This window comes from Scyliorhinus canicula, chromosome 2 (assembly GCF_902713615.1).
Source record: "Scyliorhinus canicula chromosome 2, sScyCan1.1, whole genome shotgun sequence".
In the NCBI taxonomy this organism is placed as follows: Eukaryota; Metazoa; Chordata; class Chondrichthyes; order Carcharhiniformes; family Scyliorhinidae; genus Scyliorhinus; species Scyliorhinus canicula.
In genome coordinates, this window is record NC_052147.1 from 226,210,108 (window position 1) to 226,229,878 (window position 19,771).

Genomic DNA, 19,771 nt, shown 5'->3' on the forward strand with positions numbered 1-19,771 from the left:
CTAGCAGTTTTTGTCAGTAAGCCAGGCTGCGGCTGTCAGTCTGTCCACCCTTAGGTTTGTCACGGTAGCTCTTGTCATGATGACCTCCTGACTTGGTAAAAATGCCGATGGAGGTGAAAAGTTAGGAGTGACCCATTTGATCTCTAAGTGTATCCTGCCACTGGCAATGTGACAAGGTGACAGGAAGATCTCATGCACCCCATCCTGGTACCTCAACCCACCATTGTGCCGATGATCTAACCTCCCCGTCTGTTGCCATGGGCTGGGAAAATTCAACCCTTGGTATTCAGGATGATTTGGATGTCCTTACACATAAATCGAGAGAAATTAACATACAATTAGGCAGCAATTAGGAACAAAAAGGGTCTGTTAGCCTTTATTGCAATATAAGGGTGAAGTGATCTTATGGCAATTGTATAGTTGTTGCTGAAAAAAGTGGTGTTGCAATGTAGAATGCACCAGGGGACAGTTACCTGCCGAACCTTTTTTAATAAGGCACGGGGAGTCCACAGTGAGATTAAAATAAAGACATTTATTTTACAACAGTTCATGCATGAGGTTGGGTCAACCTCATCGGGTACTATCTCTCTTGTTGATCAATTCCATACTGGCCTACCTTTTATACAGATACGGATAAGGTACCCCGCCCATGGTGGGGGATCTTGTACACCCCAAGGAGCATGGGAGGACAATCATCCCCACACCATGGGCTGGCTTCTCCACAAATGGGGCTATGGCCCCACGCTGGCATAAAAATACTGGCGGATCACGCCAGACATTCCTTAAAACAATTAAGAGCTAATCACCTACCTGCAGGGGGCTGGCAGGGCTGCGGATACGGGGCCCAACTCTTCAGGTTCAGAGTCCGCGCATGTGCACGGCGGCAGCCTCAAGTGGCCGAGCCAAACGCGATGGTGGACATAGCGGACCTGGACCAACAAACAAGGTCCCAACGATCTGCCCCGCGCCGCTCCATCTAACCTGCCCGATCGCTGCCTGGCTACCCATAAGGCCCTCCCCCCCCCATATATGATTGATCCCTCTGCGCCCCCACCAGGGCGGCTGCGGACTGAGTCCCAACTGGCAGAGCTGCCGTCAGTCAAACACAGGGATGGAACACGATGTGTCACCTGGCCCATCAACCCAAGGCCCGAATAGCTGCGGTTCCTTCCAAGCCACAAAGGGACCCCGTGGGGGGTGGCACCTGACAACATTCAGCTCACATCATGTATCTCCTGAATGCCCACATCTGAAGCAGCCACAGTAACCATCAGCATGTCTCCAAAAAGTCACAGCCTCACTTCCCGCAAACTAACTGGTCGCAGAGCAAGTCAGTCAATACAATGCTGTACTCACAAGACTCGGCAAAGTCCAGCAGCAAACTCGCAATGGACTCTCCGGTGAACCGTAGCACCGCATTGGACCTGTATCGCAAAACAATGTTGGACAGAGACGAGTGGAAACATCACACCAGCAATATGATGAGCGGATCAAATGGCACCGTATCCAGCGCTGCCGGAAACGTGAGGCCCCGCCACACTCCAAACGTATGCGTTCAACAGGCCGGCAATATAATCTCGGTCCGTGCTCATTTCCCGAACAGGAACAACGCAAACCAACCCAGACCAGACCACAGTCCAAAAAAAGTTTGAGGAGGTGGCTCAGCTGGACGGGTTGCATGTCGACAGCTCCAGTTTTATCCTCATTGCCCGTTTAACAAGGCATATGGGGAGTCCACCGCGAGATTAAAATAAAGGCATTTATTTTTCAACAGTTCATACATAAGGCCCGGTCAACCTTACCGAGCACTCTCTCTCGTTGTTCAGTTCCACACTGGCCAACCTTTAATACAGATATGGATAAGATATCCTGCCCCCAACAGGGGCGTTTGTACTCCCCGAGGAGCACGGGGAAATAATCATTCCAACACCGCATGTCCCGTGCTGGTTAGTACACTTTTGTTCAAATTCAAACCAGGCAGGCCGACTCTGATTGTTCAAGCCATCGCCATGGGGAATGAATCAGGGAATGGTAGTCTCCTGAGCTTTTGTTTAGTTGCAAAACATGCAATGTGTGGACATGCTCATTCTCATCCGATAAAAATTGTTAGTTCTCTTTGCTCTTGACATTCTTGAGAACTGTCCTGATGCGTGCAAGACAAAAAGCTTTGACAGCAGGTTCCTTTTTTTTTTTAGCAATACCCATGTTCACAACAAAATTTCTCTGGACTAATCCCTGGGATCAGAGGATTGTCCTCTCAGGGTGGCACGACAGCACAGTGGCTAGCACTGTTGTTTCACAGTGCTAGTGTCCCAGGTTCGATTCGCATCTTGAATGACCGTCTGTGCGGAGTCTGCACACTCTCACTGTGTCTACGTGGGTTTCCTCCGGCTGCTCCAGTTTCCTTCCACAAGTCCCGAAAGACATGCTTGTTAGGTCATTTGGACATTCTGAATTCTCCCTCTGCGTACCCGGACAGGCGCCGGGATGTGGCGAATGAGTGCTTTTCACAGTAACTTAATTGCAGTGTTAATGTAGCCTACTTGTGACAATAAAGATTATTATTAGAAAAGATTGAGTAGAGACCTTTCTTTTACTGGGTTGAGGATAATGAGAGGTGATCTCATTGAATCATATACAATTCTTAAGTGGCTTGACAGGGTAGATGTTTCTACTGACTGTGGGAATATAGAACATGGTGTGGCTGGCACTACTGCCTCACAGCGCCAGGGACCCAGGTTTAATTCCAACATTGGGTAACTGTCTGCGTGGAGTTTGTATGTTCTCCTTATGTCTGCATGACTTTCCTCTAAGTGCTCCGGTTTCCTCCCACAGTCCAAAGATGTGCATGTTAGGTTGATTGGCCATGCTAAAATGCTACTTAGCACCAAAAAGGTTAGTTGGGGTGACGGGAATAGGGTAGGTGTGTGGGCCTAGTTAGGGCATGCCTTCGGCGGGTCGGTGCAGACTCGGTGGGCCAAGTAGTCTCCTTCTGCACTGTAGGGATTCTGTGATTCTGTGAGTCACAGTCTCAAAATAAGGAGTCGGCCATAAGGCACTGAGGTGAGGAGAAATGTCATCCCTCTAGGTCCAGTAAACCTTTGGAATTCTCTACTTCAGATGACTATGGATGCTCAGTCATTGGGTATATTCAAAATAGTGTTCAGTCGATTTTTGGAAATAAGTGATATGGGGTTACTCAGAAAGTATTCACCTGAGGAAGGAGCTGCGCTCCAAAAGCTAGTGATTCAAAACAAACCTGTTGGACTTTAACCTGGTGTTGTAAGACTTCTTACTCAGAAAGTATAGAAGGTCATCAATGATCTTATTGAATAGCAGAGCGGACTCGAAGGGTCAAATGGCTCCAATTATTTCTAATGTTCATTTGTAAGTACATTCTAACATCCCTGCATTCACAGCTTGCTGAATAACTGTGCTCAATATTCATTTTAAATAATTGATGATCAACAGTTACTTTTACAACTTGCCATTTCTCTGAACATCCCAATTTTTTTAAAGTTTAAATATTTGAAAACCAAAATCTGACCAAGGCATGTTGAAAATGCCTCCGTTTCACTAGTTAAATTGCAAGACTGTTCACATTGTATTTCCTTTCATTTGAATTCATTGCTACCCTAATTTTCTGCAGATTTCTGCTTCATTATATATCTATATGCATGCCTCGGGCAAATGAAAATGGATAATAAAAAGTAATTGTACCTTTCCCAGTTTGATCAGGGTAACTTTGCAATGGATTGTTTTCTGACCACAAGGGGGCAATTGCAGCACTGAAAGAAGGAAAATAGTTGCTTTGTGAAGTTGACTTCTTTTTATGTTGTTCAGTAAATCCCAGTCTATAAAATCGGAAATGGTCAAAAGTAAAATAACATCCATGTCCAGTGGTTGCTATGCAACGTAGCAGAAATACAGTTACAAATTCAGTTCAAATAGCTGAAAAATATTATACACTGCTGAAGTTATTTATATATAAAACTAGATTTGCTTTTCCCATTTTTGACGTTAATCAAAATGATTTAGAAAGACTAAATATAAGCATATTAATATACTGCTATTTTTCCCAGAAGAATGCTGTTAAAATTGCTTGATTTTCATTTGACTTTTAGTCAGCTGGCTCCCTAAATGTCAAACCCGATAGCCTGGAAAGATGCTGGTAACATGTTTAGTATGAATGGATTCAGTTCCCTTACTTTTAATGACTCTGTTATCCTAGAACTAATAATTACCTCCAAGATTGGAATTGTTCTCTCTGATTACAGTAGGGATCTCTGCATGGTAAAGACAATTTTCTTGGATACAAATATTCGGAGTCCAATCCGCAGAAGGCTGACGTGAATTCCTACTTATATCCAACAATGAGCGTGAATTCTCTTGTACACTATTGCTCCATTAACATGTTTAGATAATTTCCTGTCTGACATTCACCCACTTAAATCAGTTAACACTTGTCGAGATAGTGCAGAGTGGAAATTAAATGCAGCGGGCAGCTAACATGTGAGAGTTTAAATTATTATTTTAGCAACATTAGGTATTGCCATCTATGCTATTTTAGTTTTTTTCAGGTTGTTTATAATCATTTTTAGTTCATGCAAAAAAGATTAAAACAAAAAGTACATTGCTAGTATATTGTTATATAAAAAAGCAGAGTCTGACTTCAAGTGATGGATTTTTAGGCATTGCCACGTCCATCAATGTCATCCAACAAGCTGACATTTTAGGTATTTTCGAAGATTATCCTGACTTGAAATAAACAAATAAGTTCTCATATGCAAGTATTAAAAGCAGCAATTTTCTGAGAGTCAAATTCATGCTAAATCAATAAAAAAATTGTCATTCATTGCTTCTTCAGTTGTCTTCTCTCTCACGTTTTCATTTCCTTCTCCTTTTTGCTTGCATCAAGTTCCTCTTAGTCTGTTTTATTATTTTCTCACCACATTGCTCTTTCATACTCACCTTTAGTCAGCCTTCCCCATTTAAGGCTTCATTAAATCATAGTTTCTCCAATGCCTAAGATATGAATTTGAATTTTGTTATTTTTAACCTTTGTTAATCGGTGCTCCCTGCTTCTCTGGACCATAATGAAAATTCTCCTCAGTAAAGTAAGGACTCATATTGGTTCGTAGCAGAATGGAGCAATATATGCTTTATCTTAAACCTCACTGTAAATTAGTCACCAAAGTTCAGCCAGAAACAGTTGCAATAGAGGCATGAGTTGACAGCACTGAAAACAGAATATTTAACATGTGAATTAGTGCTTTTTATTATTTTCCTAAATGATAATTATATTTGCAAAATTTAACCTGTTTTGCAAATTGCTTCAGCTAAAAAGTAATCTAGTTTGGATGCCTGATACTAAAAGTGCAATAATTGTTATATGATGTATGAAAAATCTCTCAGTGAAGCTTTTAAGCTTGCAGAGTGATTGTATACATTGCTAGTTTGTTCTCAAAAACTGATCTGATTTATTTTGGAATGAATCTATAGACAAGGTCTGGACTGAACAAGATCGGTACTTAATCATTGCAGATTCGAAAAACGTGTAGCAGCGTGAGTTGGCACTTTGTCATTTTAGTTATAACTGGGAGGCTGGGGGGGGGGGGGGGGGGGGGGGTAATAAAAGGACCCTTGGTGAAATAAATGTTGTTAGTCTTAGTTCAGTTTTGTAAGATTTCATAACTTGCCTGCCAGTGCATTGGGCGTTGGATTTTAATTCCACCAATACCACCGCTCTCATCTGCCTATCTGTTACTCATAGACCGGTCAGCCTTGCCATTACTGAAAACTTACTCTGTCTGGTCTTAGAACAAGCTTGAGGGGCTGAATGGTGTACTCCTGCGTTTATGTTCCTATGTTCTTCCTGGTTTTAACAGCCAGGCAGCTGCCTCTTCTTAACTTTCCTATTGAGGTTATTTTGATCAGGAACTTGACGAGTGGCATGCTCATGGGGCCTAGTTGTTAAAATACGGATGGGGAACCTCTCCCTAAGATGAGTTCCCACTAGCACTTCAAATTGATCTCTAGATTTGACATCAATTGTCAGTCTCACTCTGAGCCCAATAGATAGTTCATGTGGGAAATTATAATGTTACTTGTTGCAAAAAGGTTCCTTTATTAGATTATGGTTAAGGCACATTATCGAAGTAGCATGGAAGATTTATCTTGCTCCTCTCCTTTTTGGAAAGATTCAATATTGATGTGAGTACAAAATATGGAAAACTTCCAGCACTATAATCACTCATTTAAAAATTATGAGATTCACAACTGTTCCTTTAATACAAAAACAAGATAAAGGAAAAAAATGATAATGGATGCTGCTGACTCATTTAATTCAGAAAATTAAGTAATGCCTTTGCAAGCAAATGTCCTTCCAGGTTATTGTTCACTATTAAACTAAAAAAACTTGAAGACTGAACAGATGGGGAACAATTATATCAGGTCGTTGACTGGAATAAAATAATGCAAGTATATTTTATTTTGGTGCATTTAAATTATAAATACAAAGCATATATTTTGATCCTGAGTGAATAATAGTTATTAAGAAAGAAATTCATTTTTTGCTTCAACAATCTTAACCTCAGTGCATTTGTTCTGGATAATTTGATAAAAAAATGAAATGACTCAATGTTTGTTGACAAAATCTTTTTTTCCGTATAAACAGAAGTTAACTCGAATTAATGTAGATGGCAAGGTAGGTGGTTAAGTGTTTCACATTTAATAAGCCAAACTGCTAAAGATTACCCTGGATACCTTGGGCAGATTTTCCCTGTCTGCTTCTGAATCCCACCATCAGGCTGAAACGGAGGTTAGAAGCCCACACTGTGTGGGGAACAATCACTATTGTCAGGGCACCAATTAATGGCCAGAGGGAAGTCTTGCCATCCAATTAAGGATGGCAAGCAGATTCTCAAAGCTGGAGGGAAAAGCAAAGATATTTCAGCTTGAAAGGAGCAGCAGCTGTGTGTTGAGAGTGGCTGCTCTTGACATCAAAGTAGCATTTGCCCGAATGTGGCACCAAGGAGCTCGAGCTAAATGGAAATCGGGGGGGGGGAACCCTCCGTTGGTTAGAGTCTTACCTAGCAAAAAGGAAGAGGGCTGTGGTTGTTGGATGTCAAGCATCTCAGCCCCAGGAAATTGCTACAGGATTTCCTCTGGGTAGTGTCCTGGACACAACCACCTTCAGCTACTTCATCAATTATCTTCTCTCCAACATATGATATGAAGTGGGGATGTTTGCTGATGATTACACAATGTCCAACACCATTCACAACTCCTCAGACACTGAAGCATTCCATGTTCATATGTAGTAAGACCTGGACAACATTAAGGCTTGGCCTGACAGGTGGCAAATAACAATGATGTCATACAATTGCCAGGCAACAACCATCTCCAATGAGAGAGAACCTAATCATCTCCCCTTGACATTCAATAGCATTACCATCACTGTATGCCCCAATAGCCGGGGGAACCATTGACCAGAAAATTAACTAGACTTGACAAATAAATACTGTGGCTACAAGAGAAGCTCAGAGGCTATGAATTCTGTGGCGAGTAACTCACCTCTTGACCCCAGAAGCCTGACCGTCACCTGTAAGGCACAAATCAGGAGTGCACTGAAGTACTTTCCATTTGACTGGATGAGTGCAGCTCCAACAACGCTTAAGTAGCTCAACATCATCCAGGGCAAAGCAGCCCGCTATACTGGCACCCCATCCTCCACTTTGGATGGGATTTACCTGCTGTTCACATCGACGGGATATTCCAGACCCACTGATGAAATCCTGTTGACAACTGTGGGGCCAGAAAATCCCGCTGGTGGGCCACTTCCTTTGCCAAGAAAAACGCAGCAGGTTGCACGGTAAATCCCGCCCTTTATATATTCCACCACTGATGCACAGTAACTGCAGTGTGTACTATCTACAAGATGCACTGCAGCAACTCACTAAGGTTCCTTTAACTACATTTTCCAAGCCCATGGTCTCTTGTCACCTCAAGGACAAAGGCAGCAGGTGCATGGGAACACCATCACGTGCAGGTTCCCCTCTATGTCACTCACCATGCTGACTTGAAAGTATATAGCTATTCCTTTACTGTTGCTGGGTCAAAATCCTGGAACTCTCTCCCTATGTGGTGTACCTACACCACATGGACTGCAGAGGTTTATGAAGGCAGTTAAGCAGCACCTTCATGCGAGCAATTAGGGATGAACAATAAATGCTTCCCTGTTCAGGGATGCTCACAAGAATAAAAGAAAAGCCTGCAATAAGGGAAAGGTTCAAGATGGAGATGCCTTCCATCCAACTTCTAAAAATTTATAGTAAAAATCACTTTTGCAGCCAGTGATTTATTTCCATTACTGTGGGACTATTCAGGATGGGGCAACCCCAGAACCCATCCATTGAGAGACTTATGGCTGCCTTGGCACCCAGGCAGGAAGGGAAGAACTGTATGCTTGCTTAGAGTGCTGGAGTCTGCCACCATGAGGCCATCTTCAGGCTCCTAAATTACTTCCTGTTGTCCGTGGCAACTTGGAGGCTATAGATGGCATCCTTTAATTTAACTTAAGTGATCCTTAATGAGCGAAGTCATGGGTAACCCTTCCACCCCTTCCCCCTTGGCGAATTCCTTGAATTTAATTAATAAAGAAAGTTAAATTCTGAGGAGGAATTTCTTTTGTATAATCATTTTGACAGTTTTGCAGGGCGAAAGCCTTGAAATGGTGAGAAAAGATACAGTGAAGAACCAATATTAAGAACCTCCTTGGACCATCGCTCAGCGAATGGTGAAACTCTTATATTCAGAAAGCACAGTTGTCGGTCACCAGCTTGTGTTGAATGATCTCTCTTAATAAGAATCAATTTCACGAGTACTGAAAGGAAGCCCCTAGGCAATTGAGGAAAATGGGATGATGAAGGACGACAAACTAATAACACACAGTTCTTCATTGATTAGCCATTGATTAACTATTATTTTCTTAAAATGACAAAAAAAGCTTGGGAAAAGGTAACTGAAGCCTATTATTTACTTATAACTCAAGGAGAGGAAGATTTCCTCAAGGCAAGTTCCAGTGGCTGGGTTGTATAACTAGGCAAGAATGAAGCTCATAAATCAAAGCTATCACTCCTAATTTGTTTGAATTACAGTCATAGCGCTGAATTTTATCAGCTCTTGAAGGATGAACTGGGAGGTGGGAAGGCTGACAAAATGGTTTGGAAAAGCATAGGTAGCATGCCAAACATTTCCTATTGCCATGTGTGGTGCCAATGAAGATGGAAGACAAACCACCCGCCTGGAGCCCAATTGAGCCACTTAGTTGGCCAATTAATGGCCAATTCCTGCCTATGCGGACATTTTGCCAGTGGCGAGGGAGCCCGCCACCACCTGTGGACACCATCCAGTGAAATCTGGCAGCCTGCCAGCAGTGCCCAAGTGTTTGGAGGGGGGGGGGGGGGGGGGTGGAGGGGGGGATTCTTATATTCTTTGTCCCAAAGTGTAGCATCTCAGTGGCAGTGACTGTTCCCAAAACAACGGTGCTGTCAATTCACTGGAAATCACCTCCCTCCACTGCTTACCAGGCCTCCTCTAACTTCACTTCGCTAACTTTGAATGTGCCGCCCATCATACTGTCCTCATCCCATAGATGCAGCCCAGCAATGGCCACCATTGCTTCTGAGCTGGCGGCCTGCTGATTGGGTCTGCAGTTCTTAGCCTCTATTGTTAACCGGGCTGGCAGTCGCTTAATTGTGGCAACAAACAGGTCAGAGGATCATCGAATTTACAGTGCAGAAGGAGGCCATTCGGCCCTTAGAGTCTGCACTGGTTCTTGGAAAGAGCACTGTACCTCAGCAATCACCTCCACCCTATCCCCATAACCCAGTAACCCACCTAACCTTTTTGTTTTTGGACACTAAGGGCAATTTAACATGGCCGATCCACCTAACCTGCACATCTTTGGACTGTGGAATGAAACCAGAGCACCCGGCGGAAACCTACGCAGACACGGGAAGAACGTGCAGACTCTGCACAGGCAGTGACACAAGTCAGGGAATTGAACCTGCTCCCTGGAGGTGTGAAGCAACAGTGCTAACCACTGTGCTACCGTGCCGCCCTGAAGGCCCTGCCGCCTGCCGAAGTAGAGTTGACCCTGCTTTTGACCCGTGTCCTGCCGCCTCTGAAAAATATAGCCCAAAGAGTCATGACGTACAGAAGGCGAGACAGATGTGGGGTACTCTTCAGGTTGCTACCCTCCAGTAGCAGCGATGACCTCTGTGGCCTGTAGCGAGGCTTGCACAGGGATGGATACTCTACTTCTAAGGTGATCCAGGTCTTTCCTCACAACTTAATCCTGGACCTTCAGTTAAAAATAATCGCTATTGTCACAAGTAGGTTTCAATGAAGTTACTGTGAAAAGCCCCTAGTCGCCACATTCCGGCGCCTATTCAGGGAGGCCGGTACGGGAATTGAACCCGTGCTGCTGGCATTGATCTGCATTACAAGGCAGCTATTTAGCCCACTGTGCTAAACCAGCCCCCAGTTTGTAGGATATTGGCCCTGTTTTCTCCATTATGACTCCAAGGACCCATCTTGAAGTCCCTCACACAGACCAGATCACCTGTGTTGAATATTCTTTCAGTTCTTGCAAAGTTATAATTTATTTTATGGCTCTTTGTTGGGACTCCCAGCTAGGTTTGGGAATAGTAGGCTTTATCTCATATAAAGTTGTCATCCCATTAACAGTTCTGCTGAGGCAATTACTGTAGTAGAATGAGGAGTGGTCCTATAATCGACTGAACAAACGTGCTAATTTGGTCTCTATGGATGCTGCCAGTTGTTTTTTCGTGTCTATTTCAGAGGTCTGCTCTGCCCGTTCTCCCAGCCCATTTGACGATGGGTGATAATGGTGCTGTTCTAATGTGTCTAATGACATTGGATTGCAAGAAGCTTTGGAACTCACTACTGGTGAAGGCAGTGCCATTGTTGAAAACCAGGACTTCCCGTATGCCATGTGTGCAAAAACTCTATCGTAGTTTCTTGATTGTAGCGAGGGAGGTTGTGGAGCCCATGCGGTGTATCTCCAATCATTTGGGGTGTGCAACTATCAGAATCAAAAATATGGAACCCATTAAAGCTAGGCAAAGTCCACACATACCCATGCCTGTGACCTACCTGGCCACTCCAATGGGAGTATGGAGGTTGAAGAAAGGACTTTTTAATTGTCCTACCATGAATTGCATTGCTTCACCAAGTCCGCAATGACTGAGTCAAGACTGGGCCATCAGACGTAGCTCCTGGTGAGCATTTTCATTTTATAGACCCCAGGGTGGCCATTATGTTCTGTTAGTATCAGGTACTGCCCTGGGTGGGGACTACCCAGGCCCCCAAACTAATTATATTGTCCTCAACATTGAGTTCATCTTTCTTGGTCAGGTAAGGTTTCATATCGTCTGAGGGTTATCCTCACACTCTGCCATTCAGGATAAAATGCTTCAATTTTGTTGGTGTTGGATCCTTTTGCATCCAGACCTTGATCTGCTTTGCTGACACTGGAAATGTCTCTAAAAACGTTAGGTCATCATGACCTCTTCCATTACTAACAAGGGAGCCAGACTTGTGGGTAGCGGGAGGCAACTCAAGGCATCAGTGCTAGCTATTCGAGTTCCAGGGTGGTGCTCTAACAGATATTCATAAGCTGCAAATCACAGGGCCCAATGCTGTATCCTGGCAGAGGCGTAAGTCTTTTCCTCCTTAAAATGTCCCAATGAGGGCTCGCAGTCGGTCATTATTATGAAACACCTGCCATAGATGAAACGTTTTTTACACCAAACACAATATCCAAGCCCTCTTTCTTGATTTGAGAATACTTTCGCTCGGCATCCGAGAGAATCCTGAATGTGTAGGCAATGGCCCTTTCTCTCCTGTCTTTCCAGCGGTGGGGAAGTACCATCCCAATGCCCTAAGGGGAAGCATCAAATGTCATGATGAGTTCATAGAATTGTAGAATTTACAGTGCAGAAGGAGGCCATTCAGCACATCGAGTCTACGCCAGCCCTTGAAAGAACACCCCACTTAAGCCCACGCCTCCACCCTATTCCCGTAACCCAGTAACCTCACCTAACCTTTTGGACACAAAGGGGCAATTTAAACTAAGCCCAAGAAGGATTTCAATTCTGTGGTGTTTCTTGGAGTTGATGCTTCCCTGATGGCCCTCACCTTGCCCGCCATATAGGGCACTTTGCTTGCTTGGAAAACATATTTTTCCCTTTTTAGATGTACCCCAGCTTTCCAAAATCGCCGCAAGACCTCTTCTAGGTTTGCCAGATGCTCTCGTTCTGATGTCCCCGTGACCAGAGCATCATCCAAGCACCCCAACTTTGGGTACCCCTTGGAGTATGTTGTCTATGATCCACTGGAAAAAAGCGCACACTGACGAGCAAGCGAGTATACTCATATAGGCCCTTGAGCGTGTTGATCGTAATGCATTTGTGGGAAAGCCTGTAAAATTCAAGTTGAAGATAGGTAGGGCTGATCTCTAACTTGGTGAACTTCTGGCCTCCTTCTAGCTTGGAATATAGGTCTTCTATTCCCGGCATGGGGCATCTATGCAGTTTGGAAATCTAATTGACCATAACGTTATAATCCCGCAGAGGTGGACCGATTTATCCGGCTTAAGGAAGGGAACAACAGGCACTGCCCACTCTGCAAATTGCACCGGTCTTATTACACCTAGATTTTACAGGTGCCCGAGCTCCGTCTGTACCTTCTCCAACAGGGAATATAGAATCAGTCTTGCTCTGAAATATTTACGCATAGCATTGGGGTCAACAGCACAGTGGGTAGCACCATTGCTTCACAGTTCTAGGGTCCCAGGTTCGATACCCGGCTTGGATCACTGTCTGTATGGAGTATGCACGTTCTCCCTGTGTCCACGTGGGTTTCCACCGGGTGCTCGGTTTCCTCCCACAATGTCATTTGGACATTCTGAATTCTTCCTCTGTATACCTGAACAGGGGCCGGAATGTGGAGACTAGGGGCTTTTCACAGCAACTTCATTGCAGTGTTAATGTAAGCCTACTTGTGACAATAAAGATTATTAAAAAAAAGGTTATTAAAACATAAATTTTGGCTCTGACTCCTTTTATTTTTCTAAGATTCCTGGAAGACATCAGAGTATTTGCTGCTGACTTCATACAGTTCTCCTGTGTCTAGCCTGCAAACCTCTAGCCAGTTCAGCCTGATCCACTGGAGCCAATCTCTCTCCATAAGACTTGGTCCCTGATCCCATTGTGGTGCCCTCAATCCACAAAGGTTCCCCCATGTAGGTGGTTAGTATGGACTAGTGCCTTCTAAACTCAAGGGTTGGACACTAATTTGGAGATGATCAAATGTCTGCTCTCCAATGACAGAGGTGGCAGGCTCCATATCCACCTCCATTTTCAATGGTGACCATTTACTATCAGTTCCATCATTATTGGGGCAACCTTAGTCACAAAGATGTGGGCCGGGGTTCTCCGAGCCTATACCGGGTCGGAGAATCGCCGGGGGGGGGGACGCAAATCCCGCCATGCCACTCAAACAGCGGGCCTTGGAAAGAGCACTCTACTTAAGCCCACACCTCCACCCTATTCCCGTAACCCAGTAACTCCACCTAAACTTTTTTGGACATTAAGGGAGAATTTATCATGGCGAATCCACCTAACCTGCACATCTTTAGACACGGGGTGAATGTGCAAACTCCACAGAGACAGTGAACCATGCTGGGAATCGAACCTGGGATGCTGGAGCTGTGAAGCACTGTGCTATCGCACTTTCATGGGTTGTGCACATATTGCCGATTCCTATAGCTTTGCCTTGGCTGTGCCCTTTTAGAGTGGTTACAATAGTCTATCATCTGACATCTGCAACCTTCCAGAGTGGGTTCCCTAGCATCCTTAAGACTGTTATAATATTTCCTTGACTGCCAGGGGACACGAGTTGAGCTCTGCTTTGGTGATGGACTATACACAAGCGTCTTCAGTTTTGGAATGGTCACTTTTATATGAGGCCCCTCCTCCTAGCCAGAGCATTGATGTTTTATCTTTTAACAAGTGGCGATATGGTGGCACTGTGGTTAGCACTGCTACCTCACAGTGCCAGGGATCTGCGTTCAATTCTGTCCTTGGGAGACTGTGTGAAGTTTGCACTTTTTCCCCATGTCTGCGTGGGTTTCCTCTGAGTCCCAACAGTCCAAAGATGTGCAGTTTGGGTGAATTTGCCCTGCTAAATTGCCCCTTAGTGTCCAAAAGATTAGGTGAGGTTACTGGGTTATGGAAATAGGGTCGGGGCATGGTCAAGGTAGGGTACCCTTTCCAAGGGTCAGTGCAGACTCGATGGGCCAAATGGCCTCCTTCTGCACTGCAGTGATTCTATGATTCTGAGGAGATTGCTGTCTGATGCCCCTTGTCGCTTCTGAGCCCTTTTTTCTCCATTTCCCAGTGATAGGAATAGCTGAATGATCCAGGTTGGGTTCTGCCAGTAATTGTTTTTGAATGGGCACTTTGTTTATTCCGCACACCAATCCGCCTCACATCTCGGTCGGCAATGGGTTGAATTCACGATATTCTGGCAGTTTCTGTAATCTGTTCAAAAATTCACTGACATGTTCCTGCCGGGTTCTCCCTGTCGTGTTGAAGCGATATCTCTGGAGGATTATAGAGGGTTTTAGGTCATTGTGATTTTGCACGAGGTCTGTGAGCTCATCAAAGGTTTTCGAGCGAGGGCAGCTGGGTAAGGTTACGCTTTTTATCACACTGAATGCCAGGGCCCCGCTTGCTGTCAACAGAATCACTTTCTGTTTCACATCTCCCATAAAGTTATTAGCCCAGAAAAAGTAAGCATGAGTTCCATGTATCGGACTCAGTCTTCTCCCTTAATGTCATCGTGTTCGGGTTGACCGAAGAGAGGCGTCTTGTTTCTTACCAGAGAAACTGCTCGCTTTGACTTTGAAATTGCTTGGGAAAACGTGTTTTTACTCATCGTGGCCACTGTAATAACTTTGCCAAGGCTAATTTTCCAACAACAAATCACTTTATTGTGGTAATGAGAAAGGCCACTTCCGTTACTTACATCATATGCACCCAAGCTCGGGGACCTATGGAGGTATCGGTCCAGGTTGGAACAGTGGATTTTACGCTCCCACCATACATTTCCTGGTGAGCGAACCACTGCCTGCTTAATTGGGGAATTGACAATTCACAAAGCCCGCGGGGAGATATATTGATGATCCCCTGTATCCTTCGCGGCCACCATAACATTAGGCAGGTTCTGCAGAGAGAGAACGAGAGCTGAGATGTCATTTCAATGACCCCTTTATCAGAACTGGCTCGGAAGATTAGAGTGGATGAGGGAAGTAGCAAATTTGAGATTGTTGATGCTATGCTGGTAACTCAATGAAAAGCCCAAGAGGGGGTAAGAGGTCCTAGAGGGGGGTCCAGGTGGAGGGAGAACACTGGAGATAGGTAAAAGGGTCCAGTTTGCAGGGGGGAGGGAGACCTGTCCACTTTTTATCCATCATGTAAATACAATCAATTCACATCCTCCCAATACTGGAAAACCTCTGGAGGAACAAGGCAACTCACACATTTCTTGCACTCATCTGCATGTGTGGATGTCAGAGGTTGCTCCACAATTTAGTTAAATCTCATCATTGCTTTTACTGATTAAGATTTTGGCCCTTGTTTTTTAGGTAGTTTTCTTTGCAATAAACACTGGTGGACTTTCCATTCATTCAAAATGCTCAATAGCTGAGATTTTGCCCTCTGGAGAAATTCCAATCAGAAGTGGGGAGATGCTACCGTGGCATATTGGGAGGAAAGCTTTTGCAGGGCTCAGAAGCTTACATCAGTTTAAAAGCATGGTCATTCGCCAAACTGGAGCAGCGCACAAAGGTTTGTTGACAAAAATATATGCCATATCTACAGGTTCGCTGCTGGAGATTTCAAGATAGCTGAGAGATAAGGCAGAGTATTGAAGTCCTGTTTGCTATGGGGCAGAATAGTCATCACAAAACATTATGCAGGGACGGTGGGCAAACAGTAGTTGCAGTCAGTGCTAACATCGACACTGATATGTTGCAACATATTGTTGGAACTTTTTTAACGGTTTTGCCAAGGTAAGGTGAGAGAGATAAAAACATCTTACAAAAAATGCACAGTACGAAGAATATCTAATATAGGTCCTAGAGGGGGGTCCAGGTGGAGGGAGAACACTGGAGATAGGTAAAAGGGTCCAGTTTGCAGGGGGGAGGGAGACCTGTCCACTTTTTATCCATCATGTAAATACAATCAATTCACATCCTCCCATTATATTACATGTAATACAGGATGGGATTTACCAACTACCCCTCCGTGGGATTTCTCGTTGACAGAATCCCTCGTTGACGGGAAACCTGTGCCCCGGTGTGGGACTGGAATTTACCGCCGTGTTAACATTCGGTGAGTCCCGCCCACAGTGTAAATGTGTTTGAATTGCTCACTATCAATTTCCAGGGGAGTGTGATGTCCTTCAAACTTACAGCTGAGACAGAATCGCAGCATCGTCATGGCACAGAAGGAGGCCATTCAGCCCATCGTGTCTGCACCAGCTCTCCACACAAGCATTATGACTTAGTGCCATTTTCCCTGTTCCCCTGCAGATTGTTCCTATTCAAGCAATCATCTAATGCCCTCTTGAATGCGTGCATTGAGTCTGCCTCCACCACATTTCCAGACAGTGCTTTCCAGATGTGAACCACTCATTGTGTGAAAAAGATTTTGTCACATCACATTTGCTTCTTTTGAAAATCACTTTAAATCTGTGCTGCTAGGTTCTTGGTCCTTTTACGAGCATGAATACATTCCCCTATCTATTCTGTCCAGTCCTTTACCTGGAGTCTAATTGTTTTCTGCATGTACCTTATCATCAGACCAATGAACTCCGGGCTCTATTAAATCCCATGAAAATTAAAGGTCTGTAAAATCAGAGAAAGAACAGCTACCAGTCATAGCCTCACAAACTGGTCTCTCGTCCCCTTTGAGGGGGAAGTCCTCCAAAATCTGCAGGCCAAGGGAGGAAAATTTGTTCAGTTGGAGAAGCAAGAGGTCAGCTCCACCCGGAGGATCCTTCTTTTCCTTCCCATTTTTCAGTATCTCAGATTGCCCATCTACAAATACTATCGGGAAGCCCACATCATCCCTTATAATGAAAATGACATGTGAACTCTGCCCTTCAGAAGTCCATAGGAACTGCAGGGGCTCAAGAAGGTGGCTCGCAGCCACCTCCTCGAGGGCAGATAGGGTTGGGCAACAAATGCTGGCTTTGCCAAAGACACTAACATCCCATGAAAGAATAAAAACAAAACTGTTGATAGAAACATGGAAAATAGGAGCAGGAGTAGGCCATTCAGCCCTTCGAACCTGCTCTGACATTCAATATGATCATGGCTTACCCTGTATCTCAACACCATACTCCAGCACACTCCCCATACCCCAAGATATCTTTAGAGTCGAGGGGTGCGATACTCAGGCCACTCTGCACCAGAAAACCAGCCCACCAAGGTGCAGCATGGCCGGTGAAAGCCAAGAGACCTCGCTCCCAGGATCTACCCGGCTTGCAACACCTTGCGATATTAAACACAATCTCGGGAGACATTGCAAGTGGAATCCCACCCATAATGGTTGGGATCCCATTCGAGCAAATCTGCATATTAGAGCGAGGCAGTAAGCCTTACTCTAATGTGCAGATTCCCGAGGTACATGAGGCTTTGGGATTCAAACTCTTCGCCTTGGACGAGTGCAGTTTGGTACTGGTCCCCACAAACGGGGACCAGTGAAAACGGCACTCGTGGGGGTCTCCAAGGGGATCGGAGGCCCCCAGCTGCATGCCCTTTGGGCAGTGTAGTGCCCTGGCAGTGCTACCCGGGTGCCAGCCTGCAGTGCCAAGCTGTCATTTCTGCATGTGCGCTATCAGGCTGGGTGAGGGACGGGAGACCCTCCCATGTTGCGTTAGGGTTGAGGGAGGTCAGGGATTCTTTTCGGGGCATCAGAGATTGGAGCAGAATTTTAAAATGGCTTTGCAATCTCTTGGTACAATGGGGAGTTCTGGCGAGTGGAGCTCCCCATTGTAAAAAAATAGGCTATGTGTGACCTCGGTCGTCCGTTCACTGTGAGTGCCGGGACACATGTGTCTAAACATGCTTGTTCGGGGATCTTGTTCCCTTTTGGGAAGATCGTGCCCTAGAAGTCCATCTATATCTTCTGAAATATATTCAGTGTCCTGGTGCTTTTCCTCTTTCCCTCCTTTATATGTGTCGGAGGAAACAGAGCCAATCACCAATGGTTCCAGCTTGTCAGCATCTCAGAAAATATGCCATTGAGAGACCAGGAACCTGCATACCGGGGCTGCATTAAAACAAAAGCATTGTAGTTGTTCGGAGGGCAGTCAACAATGACATATGTGACACTGTGCTGTTGGAGTTGCACATTGTGGCAGTGGAATCATTTTGTGCTGATGTAGGTGCAGATGGTGATCAAGGAAGTGCATAAGCAATCTGGGTGCAATCTGTGACTCCTTACACTTTTGTGAGACCCCACTACTCTGTAAAATTGAAATACTTTATCATGTTACTGCGTTATCCATGAGGAAGGAGATTAAATTGTTTTGGAGAGCAACACACCCATGACTTGCTTAATGCTTCTCTGTTCAGCTGTTTGCTTAATGTTACAGCTGTCCCCAGTGAGGGCCTGGAATTACCCTATTCAGGGCAGCGGTGAACTTAACAGCCTGAGGTAGAGGTGGGATGTAAGACTACCTGCTGTAGTCATGTGACATACTGTATTGACTAATAAGCTTCAATTTCCAAAGAAAATACTGTTGAGACTTCTCCCTTACAAATTGTAGGTAGGAACATATCTACCTGGACAAAGTAACATATAAATTAGGAGCAGGAGTAAGCCACTTGGCCCTTCAAACCTGCTCCGCATTCAATGAGATTATGGCTGATCTGATTGTAACCTCAATCCCACATTCCCCTTACAAATTTCACCCCTTGCAATTATGAAAAATCTATTTACATCTGTCTTTAAAATATTCAACGATTCTGCTCCTTCTCCTTTTGAGGAATAGAGTTCCAAAGTTCTAAAGGCTCACTATGCTCTGAGAGAAAAAATCTCCTGAGTCCTAAATAGACGACCCCTTATTTTTAAACAGTGGTTCCTGGTACTAGATTCTCCCACAAGAGGAAACATCTTCTCCACATGGCTTGTGAAGACCCCTCAGCATTTTATATGTTTCATTCAAATTTCCTCTTACGCTTCTAAATTCCAGTCAATATAGGCCGAGCCTGTCCAACCTTTCCGCATTAGACAACCACTCAGTCCAGGTATTAGTCTAGTAAATCTTCTCTGAACTGCTTCCAACATATTTACATTCTTCCTCAAATAAGGAGATAAATACTGTACACAATACTCCAGTTCTACAGGTCATTGGTGAGAACATATTTGAAGAATAACATCTCTTCTCTTGTAATCAATTACCCTCACAATAAACAATAAAACCATAAGACCATGAGACAATAAGACATAGGAGCAGAATTAGGCCACACAGTCCATCGGTTCTACTCCGCCATTCAATCATGGCTGATATTTTTCTCAACCCCATTCTCCTGCCTTCTCCCCATAACTCCCGATCCCCTTATTAATCAAGAACCCATCTATCTCTGTCTTAAAGACATTCAGTGATTTGG